Raw genomic sequence first — 18820 nt, forward strand, 5'->3', positions numbered from 1 at the left:
GATACTCCCTTGTCTGTTAACATTCAAAACAGCGCTAAATGTCTTTTCCAGTGCCTGAAAATAAATACAAATAGAAAATAATCAGTCTAGCATGCAAACTCAGCAACTAATCATTTAAAAAGCTTCTCTTTCAAATAGATTTAGTTATTCTTAAAAAAAATCACAATGCTGGAATGATTTTCTTCTTCTTTCCTACTTTCTCATCCATGATAATCCAATCAGAAAATCGGGTTTGGATTCTCACCCAGATGTTGCACATGTTTGTGCCTGATATTAACTAGAACTGGCTGGCTACGGGGTCTGCCCTCCTAGACCACCCAGCGACTCAGGCAGCGTGGCCTGCTGAACACATCTGACAGGGGCTGAGGTGCACCTTTCACAACCATTTGTAACAGATCAGTTCTCACATACAGGGGAAAAACCAACGCGTTTAACCGACACAAAGATGTAGTCAGCGCCCTGCTAGTCTTGTTGAGTTTGAATTGGAACCTGTTCTGCCTGGTTGAGTTTCCACATTGCACTGGTGCTTTAGATGAAACGTGACAACTCAGACCCCTTTCAGCATTTAAAATATAATTAAATTTATATATATATATATATATATATATATAATATATATATATAGATCGAGATAATAATATATATATATTTATATATATATATCCAAATATATCCAACTAATTTAAACTAAATTATATGTACATAAACCAAATTTAGTTCAATTAGTATTGCGGAACTTGAAGTGTACACAATTCATTTCAGTTATCAGTGAAATTAGGTTACAGTATGCTGGTGCTGATTACAAAGAGAATAAGACTCAAGCAATCATTTATCCTTAAAAGTTATTTCAGCACATGTTGTACTTGTTCTGTTTACAGACAATCAATAAAACAGCCGATAGTCTTGTATATGTCTGATGATACAAACACTGTTGTTATGATGGACTGCAGACGTCTTTGATAAAAGGTGCTGCACAAGATGTGCTCCTTGTCAACAGCAGCAGGTACAGCACCTGCCTGCAAAGCTGTTCAAATGAGCCCTCGACTTATAGCAAATATAATTGCTTGCATCTGTTCAAACTGTGAGACGCAAATGGCTTTAATGTGCATTTCAATTTGATTCTATACAATCATGAAGTAAAACATAAACACACAAAGCATTACTTAACAGTAGCCTGGAGATGAACGTGTCAATGCACACGGCACACCAACAACAAAACCAAACTGGACTTCTCGGTGCTGAAGAAAACTGCAGTAACAGTAAGACCAAAGTGTTTTTTCTGCTTAGTGGTTTTGAAAAAAAAAAAAAAAAAGCCTGAAAGTGCTTTAAACCTGAAAAATTGCTGATAAGTATACTTGTCCATAGAAAACTATTCTGCAGAATTGCTATCAAGTATACCAGCTCATGGAGGTCTTGTTAATTCTACTTCAGTGGTCTGCTCTGCTTTAATGAAATGTAATGCACAGAAAAATATATAAACTGCTTTGGGGAGAAATGTTTGTGCATGTCTGATATACTGAAAATAACTGTTTATGGAATAGTCTACTGGAGGGAAGTCTGCAAAGTTCTAGTGCTATATCTGTTAAGCCAGGGCAACCAATAAAGGCTAATGAAAGTTACATTTGACCATGTTGTTTTATTACTCTGCTTTTCAGTATGCTTGACTGGTCTCTAACATTGCTTTACAACATGTTATAATTCTCTAGTACATGGCTGCTACTCTGCAAAAAATAAAAATAAAACTTTAGCATTGTAAACTGTAGGAAAAAAAAAAAAAAAAAAAAAAAATATATATATATATATATATATATATATATATATATATATATATATATATATATATTTTTAAATTTTGTAGTTGGGCTTGCATTCTTTCACCTCTGCAAATGAACACAATTGTATGTAATAATGTAACACAATTGTTGTATAATATTAACAGTGTGTTCTTCCACGTGTGAGGTGAATAATACTCTTTCTCACTATCACAGGCAGATATCACACAATATGTTTTTTTTTTTTTAATTATTTTTTATCACACTCTTCACCATGTACTTATTTGGAGTCCAGAATTAACAAAAAATAAAGTGTTAGACTGTCAATTTAACAATATTGCATACATAACTAAAATAGGGATAATGTGAATAATTATAAGCTTTAATAACATTAACTGAATCTATTACCACATTTCAAAGCATTATTGTTCAAAAGTAAGCAACCATATAGTTTTTTATCTTTCTTCAGGATTACAGAACACTTACATGAATGTGTATAACTAACATGAAACGCATGTTGCTAACTTTTCACCCCAACGGCCTTCTTCTTCTGCAACTAATCTGTTTCTTTCAGTTTATCTTTCTTACTTTCACTCAAATCCATATAAAAATTGCTGTACAGACCAGATTAAAAGGCATTACCAGGCAGCGGGTTTGAGCTACAGTTAATATGAGCTAAGCAACAGAGACGTTGTCTCCTTGTATAATAATCAATTGAAACCGGAATGCTTGGATTGCCTGACCCAACAATCACCTCTAGTCCCGGGCCAATCAGAGTGACACGTGAGCCTCTAATCCTTCTTTTGTGAGGCACAGAAGATTCTGTTGTCAGTGTTGGTTTTTGTGAATTGCCTGCGAAAGCCGATCTGATTCCCTATTGTTGACAGGTCCCACAGAACAAGCACCGTGCTGTACCCGGTGTGGCTTTGAGATTAAAGTACTTTACTGAAGATACAAGTCTAATCATTTGTCCACATGCAGCACATTTACTTAAGATCTAAGCAGCTTATTTTAAACACTTTAGGAGCAACAGGCAACTGTTAAGCTAAACAAGTTATTGTTTTTTAAAAGCAAATGTAATTTAAAAAAAAATGTTTTGTTTCTAATTATATTTACAATTATATTTACAAGACTTCCATTTTAAACTTTAAATATACTTTTATTACAGATATACTATTCTAAAGCAGATATATTTAAGGACTGTAATGATGAGTCCTCCAATTATTACAACCTTCAATGCAGATTTAAAAACAAAAGTAGAAAAGCAGGATAAATCCTACTTCAGTTCAAAATGGTTTGAAATATTGTAGCATAAAGGATTTGATTTAAAACACAGAACAATATCCATTTACATTTAATTACATTTCCACACAATTTAGCCCTAAACATTTGTATATTACAAAACAATGTACTGCAATGTCTACCAAGCCTTTATTTTTAAATATATAAATAGCTGTATCTGCTGATTTTGAAATATACAGTATGTTATACAACATAACGGCTTATAAAGTTATTATATGACTGTATAACCCCCCCCCAAAACAATTTAATAATTCAGTGCATTCCAGTCAAGTCATTTTTTAATCCACAGAACAAAACTTGCAATAAGTCTGTGGCAAACATTTCAAAGCAGACGACACTGACAGCTGTCATATCATGCAGTCTTTGCAATAGCAAGCATTCCAAAAGACTTCAAAGATCACACACTGTGCTTGACAAGTGTGGGATCATATAAAAGAGACAATTACAGTGAGGTTTCATTGTATATGTTCTTCTGTGTGTATTTATTTAACAGAATGGGAATTACATTATTAACAAAATCCCTATTGTTTGAAAAAAAAACAATTACAGCATGGGGTGAAAAAAAACATACATGGGGATCACTGAGTGAGATCTGAACGTAGGTAAACACAAATAACTTGGGAGGTTACTGTTGGTTCACAGGTGGTTATATTTCCATGTCCTTGCCAAAGCCCCAGGGATTACAGTTATTATGCTTGATTTAAACATCTTTACTCTGCAACCACAATACCCAACACAGAGTGCCAGCAAAAACAAAACTAGTCAGTTGTTTTTTTTTGTTTTTTTTTTTTTGCCTGGCATAGCATGGAATGCTGGCCACCTAGCTACCCATTTAGAGTAACTAAGAAAACAGAGTAACTTCAGTTCTTTAAATTAGCATCATTAAATCCACCACCAAGTTGGTGATGCTGAAAACCCTACTTTGCCAAGGTAATTCTCTAAAGACTTGCAGTAAAACATTGGCACTCTGCCCGCTTTTGCTAAGCTCTCCTGAGCCCTGGTATTTATGTATCAAAGCATTTTAATATGACTACCTGTTCTTAAAAAAAAGGTCACACCTACAATATAAAATACCAGCTTCATCATGGAAAAAAGATCGAATATTTAAATAGTAAAATAAAATATACATGACGTCTACATTATTAAATTCATATTACATATGGTAAGGGGTGTGGATGTTAATTGTTATTATATAAATACATACTTTTGTACTTCTTGGTAAAAATAAAATTTAAAAAAGCGCATACAAAAAAGACGGACTTGTAACATGAAATACAAATCATGTGCCCTGTCTTTTTTTTTTTTTTTTTTTTTTTTTTTTTTTATGAATGCACATTCTCTTACACGTTTGTTTTTTTTTTTTTTTTTTTTTTTTCTTTTTTTTTTTTTCTTGGTTTTTTTTTTTTTTTTTTTTTTTTTTTTTTTTTTTTTTTTTTCTATTTTTATTTTTCTGAATTAATGCATTTTCCTACTAGTGTGTATAGTTTTGTATTTAACTCGCTGTTTGAGAATAGCTAGCATTTGTTTCAGTCCCTATCTGAAACTTCTGCATGCTACAGCAGTTTGCACTTTTCACTAAAAGACGATCAGCGACACCGGGTAATCCTGACCAATACAAGTATAATGTGAAATGATAGATAAGTATTTCCACGAGAGCATATAAACAGTTTCGTACAATTAACTTTGAAAGTGTAAAGCAGCTCGTAAATACGTCTGTAGCAGGGCTTTACCTCATGCAGTACCTCAATTAGTCATTCCTCTACAGCTAGGCTATAGCTCATCGATAATAATAATAATAATAATAATAATAATAATAATAATAATAATAATAATAATAATAATAATAATAATAATAATAATAATAATAATAATAATAATAATAATAATAATAATAATAATAATAATAATAATAATAATAATAACCTAGCTAGAATAACACCCATGTGTGAAGATTTCCTTGTTTTCTTGCTTGTTTTTGGTGTCGATTTTTTAATTATTTTTTTTTTACAAGGTCAAAGCAGTTGTAAAAAACACAAACAGAACCACGAGCCAGACCTTGAATACAGTTTTAGCCTCGCAAACATACACAACCTTTCTATTCAACGAAACCCGCGATGTTATAACAAGCTATATTAACAGCAATAAAGTTACTCTGAAGAAACACACGCTAGATTCCACACTGCACTGTACTTCGCCGGTAATGTCAAAATGACACATTATATCAACTAAAAAGAAGGGACACTTTTCCAAAGCATGTACCCGTAGTGGGTAATAACCGACGTATTCTCTGCTGCAACTGGAGTACTTACTGTTTTATTCATGAAACTGGTCCGGTAAAAGAGCTGCTACCAAAAGACGATCTTTGTTGGTCTCTTTTGCACCTGGTACACAGTGCAATGTGAAATGCGAGGAACTTGAAACAAAACGCACTCTTAATCCAGCACTGCAGCAATGGAACTCAAGTGAACAACGTGAAAAGTGCCTCTGAATCGGTAACAAAAGTAGCCGGTCTCTTGCCTGCCATGAAACGTTGAGGAAATGACTGTCAGTGTCTCAAGGAGAGGGGAGCTGGTATCAGCCCCTTGCAATATCTCGAGAAAGGAAGGAAGGATAGACAGAATGCCTGCTGCTGATGATGATGAGGTCTGCTTGCTCCCGTTCTCTCCCACAATCCCAACCGTGTCTCTCCCTCTCCCAGTGTAGGAAACTAATCGGTTTCACTCTTGTAAAGGGGGCGGGACCTGATCTCCCAAATATTTTAATAACACAAATACAGTATAACACTTTACCTGATTATCTTAACCATAAAGCAGTCAGACAACAATATACTCCGGACAACTGCTGGCTATAAATGGCTTTTTACACCACACACTTTGCCATACTTACTGTACTACAAAAGACGAAAGTTCTTAACATTACATTCTGAAACTCTTATGAAATTTAGGGTAGCAAAGATAAGTGCCTTTATGTTAAATCTTCTGAGCCGTGTGGCTTGAGTTCTTTGAGAAAGGGTAATGTATTTGTTTAAATGTAATTAAATGTTTACATATTACAATGCGGTCTGAGTAACCTTGGTAACAACACAAAACAAATGTTAATTAATATTACGAATATATTATTTAGGCGGATTTAACTATCATACCAGTATAAGCGAACCTCAAACATGTGTATAACAGTTATATTGATTTAAAAGAGTCGTGTAGGTAACCAACAGCACCTTCATGTCAGGTTAATTGAACATCCAGTAACTTGATCTGTGTATTTCAACAAACAGACCATTTACTGGAGACTGCAAATATATATAGTACTATAGTATTTGAAAAAAGAAATGATAACATGTATATTGGTGAATGAATGAATGAATTCATTAACAACATGTTCAAGTCTGTATTGGTGTGGTCCTGTGTCAGGAGAGCCTCCTGGACTGCATCAATACAGGACACACATATCAACTCAGATAAGGCTTCTGATAATAGAAGGAAATTGCAAATAAACAATCTTATCCACAAACCAATGTAATTCAGGGAGAAAACTGTGCCATATAGTGTGGCTGCCTGATAACATTTAAAAAGAACAGGCTGTCTGAATGGTACACAAATGTAACATGACAACAACACTTTAAATGTCATTGTAACAATTAATTTATCATGAAAAATAGTCTGTTACACGTATCAAAATAAAAGCTTTCACGTTACTACTTTATAGCATGTAGAGTTTCATAATATTCTGTTCTTGCTGTTTAGTTTCCTGGTGTGTTTGTTTTGTGTAATTGTCATTTACTGCTTCTGCTGAGTATGGTTGTCACACGGTTGGTTGTCACAGTGCTCATAGCTATGAAACTAGATGGCGCAGGCAGGTAATGCTAACACTGAAATGTGTGTTCTATTGTCTGGAACTCAACCATCTTGTAATTTGAGGTCAATTCCATCTAACATAAAGATTAGCACATATTTCATTTTTTTTTCATTCCCAAAGTAAAAAATGCATATCTTGCTATTTATGTTATAACTCTCAGTAATATTGGAGTTTGTTTGAACTGGTGGCCATGTTAAATAGAACCAGATACTGGCTATCTTTTGGTGTAAAAACAAAACCAGTAGGTTCTCCCAGTAGTACTGAGAGAATTAAATTATCATGTAAAGTCTGGTTGGGGCAGGTTGTCACATAGTTTTTGGCGGTTGGTTAGGAAGAAGTCTTATATTTTTTCTTTCTACTTTTTTACACCAAAATGTGGTATATGTCACCATATAATGCTTATTTAAATTATTTACTGTTTGTCCTCTGGTTCTGTGGAGGCTGCGGTATTATTTTGTAGCATGGGTCAACATTTCAAATATATATAGGTCTGTATATTTTATGTTCACATAAAAAGTAAAAATACAACTTTTTCTGTCATTGTACACAGTAGAAATGTTATGTTATTTAAAAAAAAAAAAAAAAAATGTTGCATTATTGTCTACTGTAAAAGCAAGAACATACATTGTGACAACCAACCCCATATCGTGTGACAACCAACCCCATATCGTGTGACAACCAACCCCAGTACGGGGCAGGGTGTCACGGGTGACCGGCGCATTTTCAACCGTCTAAATATCATTTTTGGAATAAAGTTATGCTGAAATAAAAAACATCAGTTTGTACATGAAGAGTTATTCTTCAATATAACAAGAAACAGAACTTCGCAGCATGGCACCAGATTGAGGAAAATCATAAAGAGAAAAAAGTGTGACAACCAGGCCCGGTCTCCTCTATGTTCAGAAGCAGGCCTATTTTTTTGCCGGATTGGTCAGTAAAGGTAAGTCCAACATATAAGCAGAACCATACATGGAGAATGATACAGAACACACTAATAGGCTACTTACTATGAATACTGGAAGTAGATCAAACTGGAGACCTCCAGCTTTGTAGTGACTGCATATGTTGGATAACACGTCATACATTACAAGTGTGCATGTTCTATTGGCTTTCACGGGTTTACAGATAGACACACATACCTTCCTTTCCCACCACATTCAAGTCTCCTACTACCCAGGCCTCAATTTCAAATCCTTTCTTTCACTGCTTCAGTGTTTCATGAAAGTCGATTCACAAGTTTCAGTTCTTCTTTGGCACCTGGAAAAAAAAACCAAGATATCAGTGGATCAAATAAAAAATATTTTAACAACAGCGTCGTTGTCGTTGTCATCGTTCCCCGTCCCCGTCCCCCCCTTACAAAGGGTACAAAAAAGTTGATTTTAGTTTTTGGTCATAAAGCATTCTTTACAATACTTATTAGTGTTAAACGCACCTACATGTGGCTAACCAAGGCATGTGAAACTCGCTCACCACCTTGACTGGAATGCTCTTTATTTCATTCTACATAGGTGTATCTGTTGGCATTGGTTCTTTTATACATTAGCGGGCTGGTTTGTAGTCTTTTGCTCTCAGTACCTACAAACCCACAATATGATACAATGCAGTCATCTTCAACGTATTTGGACTGAGCGTATACTATTTATCAAGTAACTAACATGGTGTACAAATGCAAGGGTGTGTATCAGTGATGCGTCTGTCTGGGTACCAGGACGCATACCTACTGAGTCCCACACTCAAAAAAAAAAAAAAAAGAAGCACAGGCAGTGCGTGTGCGTGTGCGTGTGCGTGTGTGTGTGCATGGGTGTATTTTTATGTTAGCAAGCTGCACTGGAACAGAAACTTCCGATGAACAATGTCAATCTGCGTTGCATAAATGCGGCCTTCTTAATAGCGAGCATTTACTGTGATACAGGTTTGCTAAATCATTGATCAAGGGAATTCGCTCTGAGCGCATGGCAATTAATGCAGAAATCTTGACAGAAGAAAAATGGGGTTTGGGTTTATTATACATTAAGATTATAGTTTCTGTGTTTAAATTTTAAGCATATTTACGATACCTTACCTACCATTATTATTATTATTATTATTATTATTATTATTATTATTATTATTATTATTATTATTATTATTATTATACAGTTAAATACATTCATAGCATTGTAGCAGTTTAAATGTCACCGTCAACAAGGCAATTTGACAACAGATAGCTCGCAATTCTTTCTAAAGTAGTAAATGAGTAACTGAACAGAAAATGAAAGGACTGGTTTACACATGAACATGTAACGTAAATACAATCCTGCCTTAGACTGCGCCGAATGCATTAGTCTTTCTGTACAGTAAATTCACTGTGCAGTCCAACTCCCGAGTCTATCTCGTTTGTTTGTCAGTATCACATCGAAGGGGAGTGGTTCGCTGTCGTCGCAGAGCTCAGATATCGATTCTTATTGGGCTTCTAGAGAGCAAGCCTCGCCCCTTACATGCTCTCTCTAGGTCAAACGACACCCGCGCACCCACCTACACAATTTCTATCCCTCTGCCTTTTCCAGTTTCAAACTCAGGAAAAGCGCAGCTGTCTAAGGAACGGAAGGGACTCAAGCAGCGCAGTGTAATGCACAGCAATAACTCGTGAACCCATTTTTGATTAAAAAAACAACAACAAAAAACATTTTGTACAATATTTAGTTTTTTCACAAAACAGCCTGCAATGTTTTTTATCAACAATCTGACCCTTTCTTTCTGTTGAATTTTGGACAAATGCCTAAAACAGTACAGAGCAGTTAAGAGTCCAATACCTTCAGCAGCTAATAATACAAGCCTCAGGATCTTGGATGAGTGTGCATTCAATTTGCACAACTGTACCTGGCCTCCTTTCACTTGCCTTTGTCTCCATATTTCTGTTTCATCTTCTTCCCTGCAGTGTAATCTGAGGACTGTATATTGATTCAAATTCAAAAAGCTGGGAAGTTAGTAAAGATTACATTTAATATGAAATGTTAAAATATCTCCATAATATATATTTTATGGTCCAATTCCCAGACACTGCCCCCCTCCACACACACTGAGATATCTTCCTGGAGTGTTTTGGACTTAAAAATTTTCCACTACAGTTGCCAAGTATGTAAGGTGAAACCCAAGCGCAAACTTTATTGGCATCAATGAAGTGGCTGTGCCATTTTCCAGAAACCGTTCAAAATTGCCAAATTGATACAAATTGCCATCCTATATTAAATACCCCATTTCTGTAAGTGTATAATTTCTCAGGGTTACTTAATATGTCTATTATAAGGAAGGAAAAGTTCTTCCAATCCTGCAGCCCTCCCTTCTTTAATTTGTATTCATTGAGACCTATTAACAAACCAGAAATGCTACCCGTTGACCCCATAATTACAAAACTGTATAGATACAACAATATTCTTTCTAGTGCTATGGGACAATATAGATGTTTGTCAACAGTACATATATATATATATATATATATATATATATATATATATATATATATATATATATAGATTATATATATGTGTGTGTGTGTGTGTGTGTGTGTGTAAAATGCAGAATTGTTTTTGGGAGGAGTAATGTCATTTTATGGGATTTGGCGCTGCTGCAGAATTAAGCAAAACAATACATGTGTGCCAGGGCTCTAATTGTTACTGTTTTTGCAATTTAATGTGTCATTTCATAATTAATATATTAAGGAGTGTTATGTTTGCCAATCAGAATCAGTAGAGCTGGTCTTTTGTTGCCAAGCATAAAGAACACTTCACTGAAACATTTACAAGTCACATTGTGAATACACTTCACATGAAAATACAATGAGACTGTCAGGGAATATAATGTTGTCAGGTACCTGGCCTGCTCTGGAGATTTGCTGCACAGGTACATTTTTTAAATAGAGAAGTGTCTTTGGAGCTGTTGTTCAAATGGTCTATTCCCAAGGCAGGTGAACAGCAGGTGTTAGCTTCAGCTGCACACTTCTCTTTACTTGCTTTGACTTCTGAGAACCCTTGCAGGAGCTTTATCAGGCAAGTCTGCCTTGCAGGTTCTGGCAGAGTATGTCACTGCCACTGCACACAGTCAGCTAAACTGCATGTTGACTTGCTGCTTGAAAGCCGCCACCTCTCCAAATTGTGACTTTTTATTTGTGATGCTCGTATGGAGGCCAGACTCAAAGATTCTGTTGCTGTTCTCTGAAACTTATCTTTCTCACACCCTATTGGATGGTGATGTTTCCACATGGTAGCCATTCGGAGATACATAATTATCAGCTCACGCACTTGTAAGGAAATTCCCCAGGGCATCACTGTAGTAATTTCTGGAACCTGCTGCCCTATGAAATGAGACGTATCTAAGGCAACGGTCTTCAGGGGAGAGTGGGCGCCACATATTTTTTAACTGATTTCAAAATTTATTACCAGTTTTAGGCTGTTTGAAAATGCATTATGAAATTCAGAAATGTGTTAACGCTTATGTAAATATGAACATCAGCATATTTACAGTGTGGCGTCAATGTAGTCTATCCAGTGACTTTAGAACATGAAGAACAGCCTGATGATGATAAACTTCAAGGGGCCTAAATGGAAAGAAAAAGGGGGGGGGGGGGGGTGCAAGTGCATGAAGGCAAGTTGTACACTTTTGGGGTAACTTGATTTTGCACACTTCTAGCTTGTCAACATACCGGTATGCACATTCATCTATTTCAACAATGGACCCCTAGGGAAGGTAAGAGACAGACCCATACAGTAGATTAGGTAATTTACCATACAGGCAAGATGATTTTTTCTTATATTGTTTTGTTATTCTTCCATTTATTTATGCACGTCTTTCTATCTAAATCCCAAAGATTCAGTTTCAGCAATATGGCTAGTTAACCCAATCCATACCCTCACCACAATACATACTGAAAATTGTCTCCTACCTTCTCATCGACATCGTTGGTTTAAAGCGTGCAGTATCATCCCTTCAGAGAATAGGTGTATGCTAATGTACATGTTTTATAAGGTAAGCAGTACTGAGCATTATAGATGAAGCCCAAGGACCATAGCGTTCTCTCCTTTGTTTACCATACATCTACAGTTTCCACAGTTGCATTGTCTAAAAGCGATTGAAAACTTGCCAGGGTTTGTATTGTGTTTTCTGCCTTACCCGACATGACTCTGTCACGTTCACTACTGTCTGCAAAAATAAATACTATATCTATCTTGTTAAACAGATAACAGAATGCTACATCTTGTTGAAAAAAAATCCAGTTAGGGATACTAATCCAATACTGTAGTTTCTTTATATTTGACTATGAAGCTTTTGCATAGTGTGACTGGATTTTGCAAGAACAGTAGAATGTTATGAACGGTACTAATGATGAAATTATGATTGTACAAGCAGAAAAAAACAAGTTAAATAACAGTGCATATTACAATTAAACCCTACGATAGCACACACTGATGTAAACTGATGTCACTCCCTTTAGCAGACCAATGCTCACACGTTTACACTGTGGCAGTCACTGTCAGTTGGCATTAAGGAGCATAGCAGAGCTCCACCCCTCTGATTCCACTTGTCACTTCCCATATAAGCTGTGTACCTGAAACACAGGAACTGCCTTAGGACTGAGCAGAAATGAAAGCTTTAATGAGCTATTAATGAACTTCACTGGATGTTAAAGTAAATTCATAGGAAAAAAAAATATGTTCACTTATTTTGCTGTAAATCTTTTGGTTCTTTTTTTGTAAATTTAGGATATTTTTTGTAATAACTAGTGCACCTTTTTTGTAGGTCACATGGTCTAACTGTAGGCAGATCACTGAAATAAGTTCATATTAAATTAAATATAGACCAATTGGCTTCCAGAGCCCACTCCTTCACCACACTCACCCCTCAGTGGTGGAACAGCCTGCCCACGGATATCAGGACTGCTCAGTCTCTGACCACCTTCCAGCGCCTCTTCAAGACACATCTGTTCAGACAGCATCTGTAAACCTCACAACTCTCGACTATACTGTACTATATGGCACCTTTATTGTACCAGTACTTGCACTGAACTGAATTCTGCTACTGCTCTTAATTATAACTATTTCCAGTATCGTGTACTGGATTTTACTATTATATGTATCCGTATTCACACTTTTTGTAATTGCTCTTATTGGAAATCGTTCTTATCTATCTATTGTACTAACTAGGTGCTCTTAATGGACTTTACTTGTATATCAAATATTTTTATTCTAAGTTTTTTTTTTTTTTATAAGTTTAACTGCTCTTAGTCAGACTTGCTCTTTAATGAAATTTTTTCAAACTGATTTTATTTACTACTGATTTTACAACTGCTGTTATCTGTAATGTGATGATATATAATGTGATATTTTGTACTGTGATTATTTTTGTTTGTTTATCCAAGGCGACTTACAGAGTCTAGGGTGTGTGAACTATGCATCAGCTGCAGAGTCACTTACAGCAAATTCTCACCCGTAAGACAGAGCACAAGGTGGTTAAGTGACTTGCTCAGGGTCACACAATGAATCAGTGGCTAAGCAGGGATTTGAGCCCGTTTCTTTAACCACTGGACCACGCAGCCTGTGATATTTTGTAGCAACTATAAGTCGCCCTGGAAAATAATAATAATAATAAATAATAATAATAATAATAATAATAAATAATAATAATAATAATAATTCACCTGTCTTTGCACCTCTGAAAAATTTCTACAGTTTGGTTATCACCAGGTCAGAGTGTTTGTGCAGTGCACTTCGGTTGCTGACATCTTGTTACCAGTTCTGAAGTCATTGCTGTATAATAATAAGTAATTCGTTTTTAGCATACTCTAGTTTGAAAGGGTTCATTTGGTGTAACGCGTTCCCTTTTGCACCCTTTCTTTGCAGCAGGGGACGGGATGTGCAGTCACAGGTGTTAATGACTAGGTGCCCTTGATTGATTGGACGACTGCAGATTTTCATTGTCGTCATACAGGCTTATACTGTAGGAACATTTTAGCAAGCAGCTGGAACAGAAATAGCTACCATTGTACGCAATGATTATAAAACCAGCTGTCCACTTTGCAACACTGTAGTGGAAAAATGTTCCAAACATTTTAAAGGAGCCATTTGTTTGGTATTTTTACAGTTAATGTATACGATTACAACCTACTTGGGTGTGATTGCAAATAAAATATGTAAAACCTGTGCTTGTCTTCCCTCATTATTATATGTAATAATGAACACTGGACTGCTTCAGGGCTGTGCACCATTTATTTCTGCCTCCCTGAAAAACACTTTAACAAATTCACTGTTTCAGTAGGGAAGAAATGCATGGTGCACACCTCTAGTGGTCATTTTGTGCTGACCTCATTACAGAAATTCCAATTTGCTCAAAATTGCTCAGAGATATGAAAATAAAATATGATGGTGTGTCTATATTTGCTCTGCGGTAATTTTTTTTTTTCCCCCACAATACTCAGCTCAAAAAGACATTCTTTCTTTAATCTTGTACCAATTAATTAAATAATTGTACATTTAGGATTGTTTTTAAATGTATTTGTATGTAAACAATATAAGATAAAAACATTGCATAGTCTTTAAAGACAAACTATAAATCATAATATATTATGACACCTGGTTTCCCATCTTAACTGCTTTTTATAATTGTTATTTTCCAAATATATTATGCTAGAGAATATATAATATGTAGTCCCCCCATAATCCAAACCCTATACTTTCTCATCTTTATCAGCCTATCCTCTAGGTAACTGCGCCCAGCTCACAACCAACTCCAGTCTCACCCCTTATGACTTTTGCCTATCATGGGTCCTAATCACAAAGCTGTAACACATGGGTTATTAAAACAATACACAGTTTAATGTTTCTGAGCCTGTTCTAGACCTTTGTTGACCTCATGATTACCACAGTTTGAAAGAACATTCTTAAATAACTGAGTTCAAGCCTTGTATCGTTATTTTGATTTCCTCCGACTCTGGCCTGCTTGTTATCCCCAAGCAAAAGTTATCCCCACGCTCATTTAGTTTCATGGCTCCGACTCTCGGGAACTCTTTCCTAGCTCTGGTGCGTGATGCTCCCGCCCTAGCTTGTTTTAAATCAGCTCTCAAGACCCACTTGTTCTCTCTTGCTTTCCATGCTCTTTAAGCCTAATATCTGTGTATGATTTATTAGAATGTACCTTACACACACAGCGCTACTGTGGTTCTATTTTGATTTATACTGTCTTTCACTTGCATTGCCAGTTGTGTAAAGAGAACAGAAGCAGAGCTTCACTGTACTGTACACAGGTCATTCTTTCCATAAATAAAGAATGGAATGGTAAAATGTATTTTTCTTTCATTGCTGTCCACTTCTAGGATTTTTTGCCTTTCGATCTTCATAGAGCTGCCGAATATACAAGAATGTCAATTCCCAGCTAAAGTATGAATTTTGTTAGGCAAAATTTGCTGATATGCATTTTTAATTTTTGTAATCTAATTATATTGCAGCAGCTTGAGACTTGACATTGCAATGAACAGAGTGTAATCCTTTTGGAATGTTGTGTTTTATTATATAGCATGCCATAATGTTTAGGGTACTCTATATGGTTTTCTTTGTTTCGGGGTTTAGCAATGCCAGGATGTTCCTGTTTAATCTTTGCCACAAATTAAAAAAAAAAAAAAAAACAGTTACAGATTGATTACTGTTTGTAAATATTTTTTTAAATTATAATTATTATTTATTATATAGCATAAACCAAACTTAGTAAAGTGGGATTTAACTATTTTTGACAGTTGTTTTAGTGATTTCAAATTCCAACAAGCTATTTTTAGAACATAATAGAACTCATCAAAGAACATTTATGGAGATTAAAAAAAGGCCTTCTGGTGGTCTATATTTAAAATCTTTCACAGACCTAAAGAATGTTCCTCACGAGGGGTAATCATGTGAGTCGTCAGCATGATCTCTGATTGAACCTTCTCTCCAGGTAAAACACGCACACTACCTTACAAGCCTTACTTAGCCAGGTGTCTCCAGTACAACTATGCACTGCAGTATGGAATGTCGATTCTGACTGTAATAAATCTCTTAAATTCATATAAATACTAATAATAATAATAATAACTGCACAGTAAGTTCAGCTTTATTGCAAGGAATACTGCTAGGTGGATGTCAGCTAGCTATCCCAAATAAAAAGAAAATCATTTGAAACTGAATTTTTTTCTTTTCTTTTTTGATATATTAGGGCTGTTGTTTTAATATCCATTCCCTTCTGTTTCCTTTTTTAATATGGCACTTTTCTTCTGTTTGACTGTTCAGCCAGAAATGTCATACTTGAGCTGCAAGTTGTGAGATATAAATGAAAGTAGAAGTCTACAGTGGCCACTTTGGTAGATACCTCAGGGGCAGGCTGTTTTTAAAGTAAACAACGTTTTGAAGTAATGCAGTTTTTACTAACAGCTCAGTGCACGTTATACAGGCAGGTGTTCTTAATCATTTGCCTCAACAGAGCAAAAAAATAAAAGCGACTGTAGAGAAAGACAAGGAAAAAACATCAGGAAAAAAATATTAATAATAATAATATGTACATATGTAAAGCATAGAGAAAAAAAATCCATAGGGACAAAAAAAACACTAAATATTTTAACCCTAATTTCTAAAACATATATATATATTTATAATAGCACATACAGCATCAACCGCTTGCATTCACTCACCCCTTCCTTGACAGCAAGTTTGGAAATTGAAAACCCCTTCTTACACTTTTGAGACTTGTATTCAAAAACTTACCAGCGCCGTTACTTGCTTCTCCAGGAAGTTACACCCTGCAGCACCTGCTGAGGGCCAGCTTGTTCAAACATTGACAGGTAAAGAAATTCCTGCAGAAATAAAGCCAGACCAGCTGGCTTTGTGGAGAAAAAACCCAATTTGGGTGTTGGTTTGACCAGATCTCTCTCCGCAATGAAGACAGAGTGTTTTTCTCCCCCACTTAGTTGTTGGCCTATAGGAAGCGTGATCCCCAAACACAAGTGTCTGGCAGGTCCTGATCCACCTGCTGCTGTCACTCTGGGGTATATTTAGCTCTGAAAGGTATCACTAACAGTCAGACCTTTGTCAGTGCTGGCACAAGTCCTTAGGATTATTGCCCCCAAAAGCATGCAGCATTCTAAATTTATTTATTTATTTATTTATCTATTTATTTATTTATTTATTTTAACATCCTACTCCTATCTAAAAAAACTCACTTCATTTGAAAATACATTTCTTTCATAAGCTTAAAAAATGATTTTAAAAGTTACTTTCCAAATGTCTCTATCCAAGAAAATGTTCCCAAAAAGCAAATTTTTTGTTTGTTTACTGAATTGGAAACCAGGTGAGTAAGTTTTAGTAGGAAGTAGGTTTTTAATGAGGTAAACACAGCTACATGTACATTATAAAATACCCCTGTTACACACAAAAAACTCACTCCAAAATTAGAGAGAAACAGGAGAAAAACTCCAGACCTCATTGTTAAAAAAAGATTCAAGAAATCCAAACTGCACTGTATTTAATTAATCAAAACCTTATTCAAATGTGGTGTCAGATAAAGTTTCACATGTAAAACCACCTTTGATAAACTGGTATATTTAAAATTTATATTACTCAGACTAACAAGATTCACTTTGGAATCACATTTAATCTAAAGCATATCAGGGCTAGTAAATTACTTTTACACCATACTATTTACTGTAAACAAACAATATGAAGGAATCGTGAAGCATTACAAAAAAATTAATGATATTGTCTGCAGTTGGACCCATTCCAGGTTTTACTATGAGCTTTCTAGGTTATGCAGTCAGGTATGTCTTATTGTGTTCACCATAAAGATTGCAGTGGTTCAAATTGCAACACAATAAAGGAGTTATAACAAGGTTTACAATCCATGGTGTTGTCTCCTAATTGTACAAGAAACATTATCACTGGTTCCCCTTTGGGATATGTTGTTTTTGTATTTACATTTGAGATTTGTAACTATTCTAAACCCTATTGAATTAACTGCTGTTATTCCTTCCTAATGCTAATCACTTCCCACACTGCAGGTCAGTTCCATTGCAATGGTCTTACTACAATTATACTAGGTGAGTTACTGCCCAATAAGGGATGAAGTACCAGTTGAATATAGCGTTGCACTTGAAAAATGTGTATATCCAGAACCAATTACCATTATACAAATAGAAACCATTTCCCAGCCATGTCTTAATAATCATAATAGCGTTGTTGATTTGTCCAGTGCAAAATGCGACAGTAACAATCACACTTTGAAGAGCAAATATTGTGATTTACGATTAGAATTAGATGTATGTGCTTCATCAAAGTGTGTTTAGTGTCTGCATTGTGTAATCAGCCAGACAGTATCACTGCCACCATGTTTCTAAAACAGTGGTTGGGGAAACCACCTTCCATGAGCAAAGGCTCGAGTTTTTCTTTGTATTCACCTTTCAGAGGAGTATCTTGGCAAATAGAGCAGGCTTTCAGTTTCCTGACACTTCATGGCGTGAGTTCAGCTCCTCCGCTGGTCGTTTCCTTTGGACAAGGTTGCTTTGTCTGTGCGTGTTCAGACCAAGTCAGAGAGGAATTATCTGCACAATAACAACTACGAATGCAATATGCTTCATTAGCAGTTCTAAAATTAGATTCCAGTGAGTTGTGTTTGTTTTTAAGGCGGGTCCAACGATCTGATAACATTTTTTAATTGGGGACTTCACTCCAAAGATAATATTTTAGTGAAACTTTAGACCATACATCTGGTTCTTTGAAGGACGGATCGGTACTGCTGCCATGGGTTATTTTTGAGCCAACACTCCTCCCACACACAGCGCTGGTGGCTGGCATATTCATCTGCTCCGTCAAAACTAGAGGAAGCAACAACTGCACGTAGAAACCTTC

General features: G+C 35.6%; 1 protein-coding gene across 8 annotated transcripts in view; it reads right to left on the minus strand.

The window, feature by feature from the left end:
• LOC121312949 (myocyte-specific enhancer factor 2C-like) overlaps positions 1-16870 on the minus strand; it is a 77287-nt gene extending 60417 nt beyond the window's left edge. For 4 of the 8 annotated variants that reach the window (XM_041244985.1, XM_041245004.1, XM_041244994.1 and 1 more), the window contains exons 1-2: positions 16685-16869; positions 8069-8186 (exon numbers count right to left, since the gene is read on the minus strand). The gene's annotated coding sequence lies outside the window, so the exon portion shown is untranslated. Of the gene's footprint in view, positions 1-5383; positions 6006-8068; positions 8187-16684 lie in introns of those variants that run through there. The other 4 variants (XM_041245013.1, XM_041244969.1, XM_041244977.1 and 1 more) reach the window with 3 other exon arrangements.
• Positions 16871-18820: the final 1950 nt, after the last annotated feature.

This window comes from Polyodon spathula, chromosome 1 (genome assembly GCF_017654505.1).
Source record: "Polyodon spathula isolate WHYD16114869_AA chromosome 1, ASM1765450v1, whole genome shotgun sequence".
NCBI lineage: Eukaryota > Metazoa > Chordata > Actinopteri > Acipenseriformes > Polyodontidae > Polyodon > Polyodon spathula.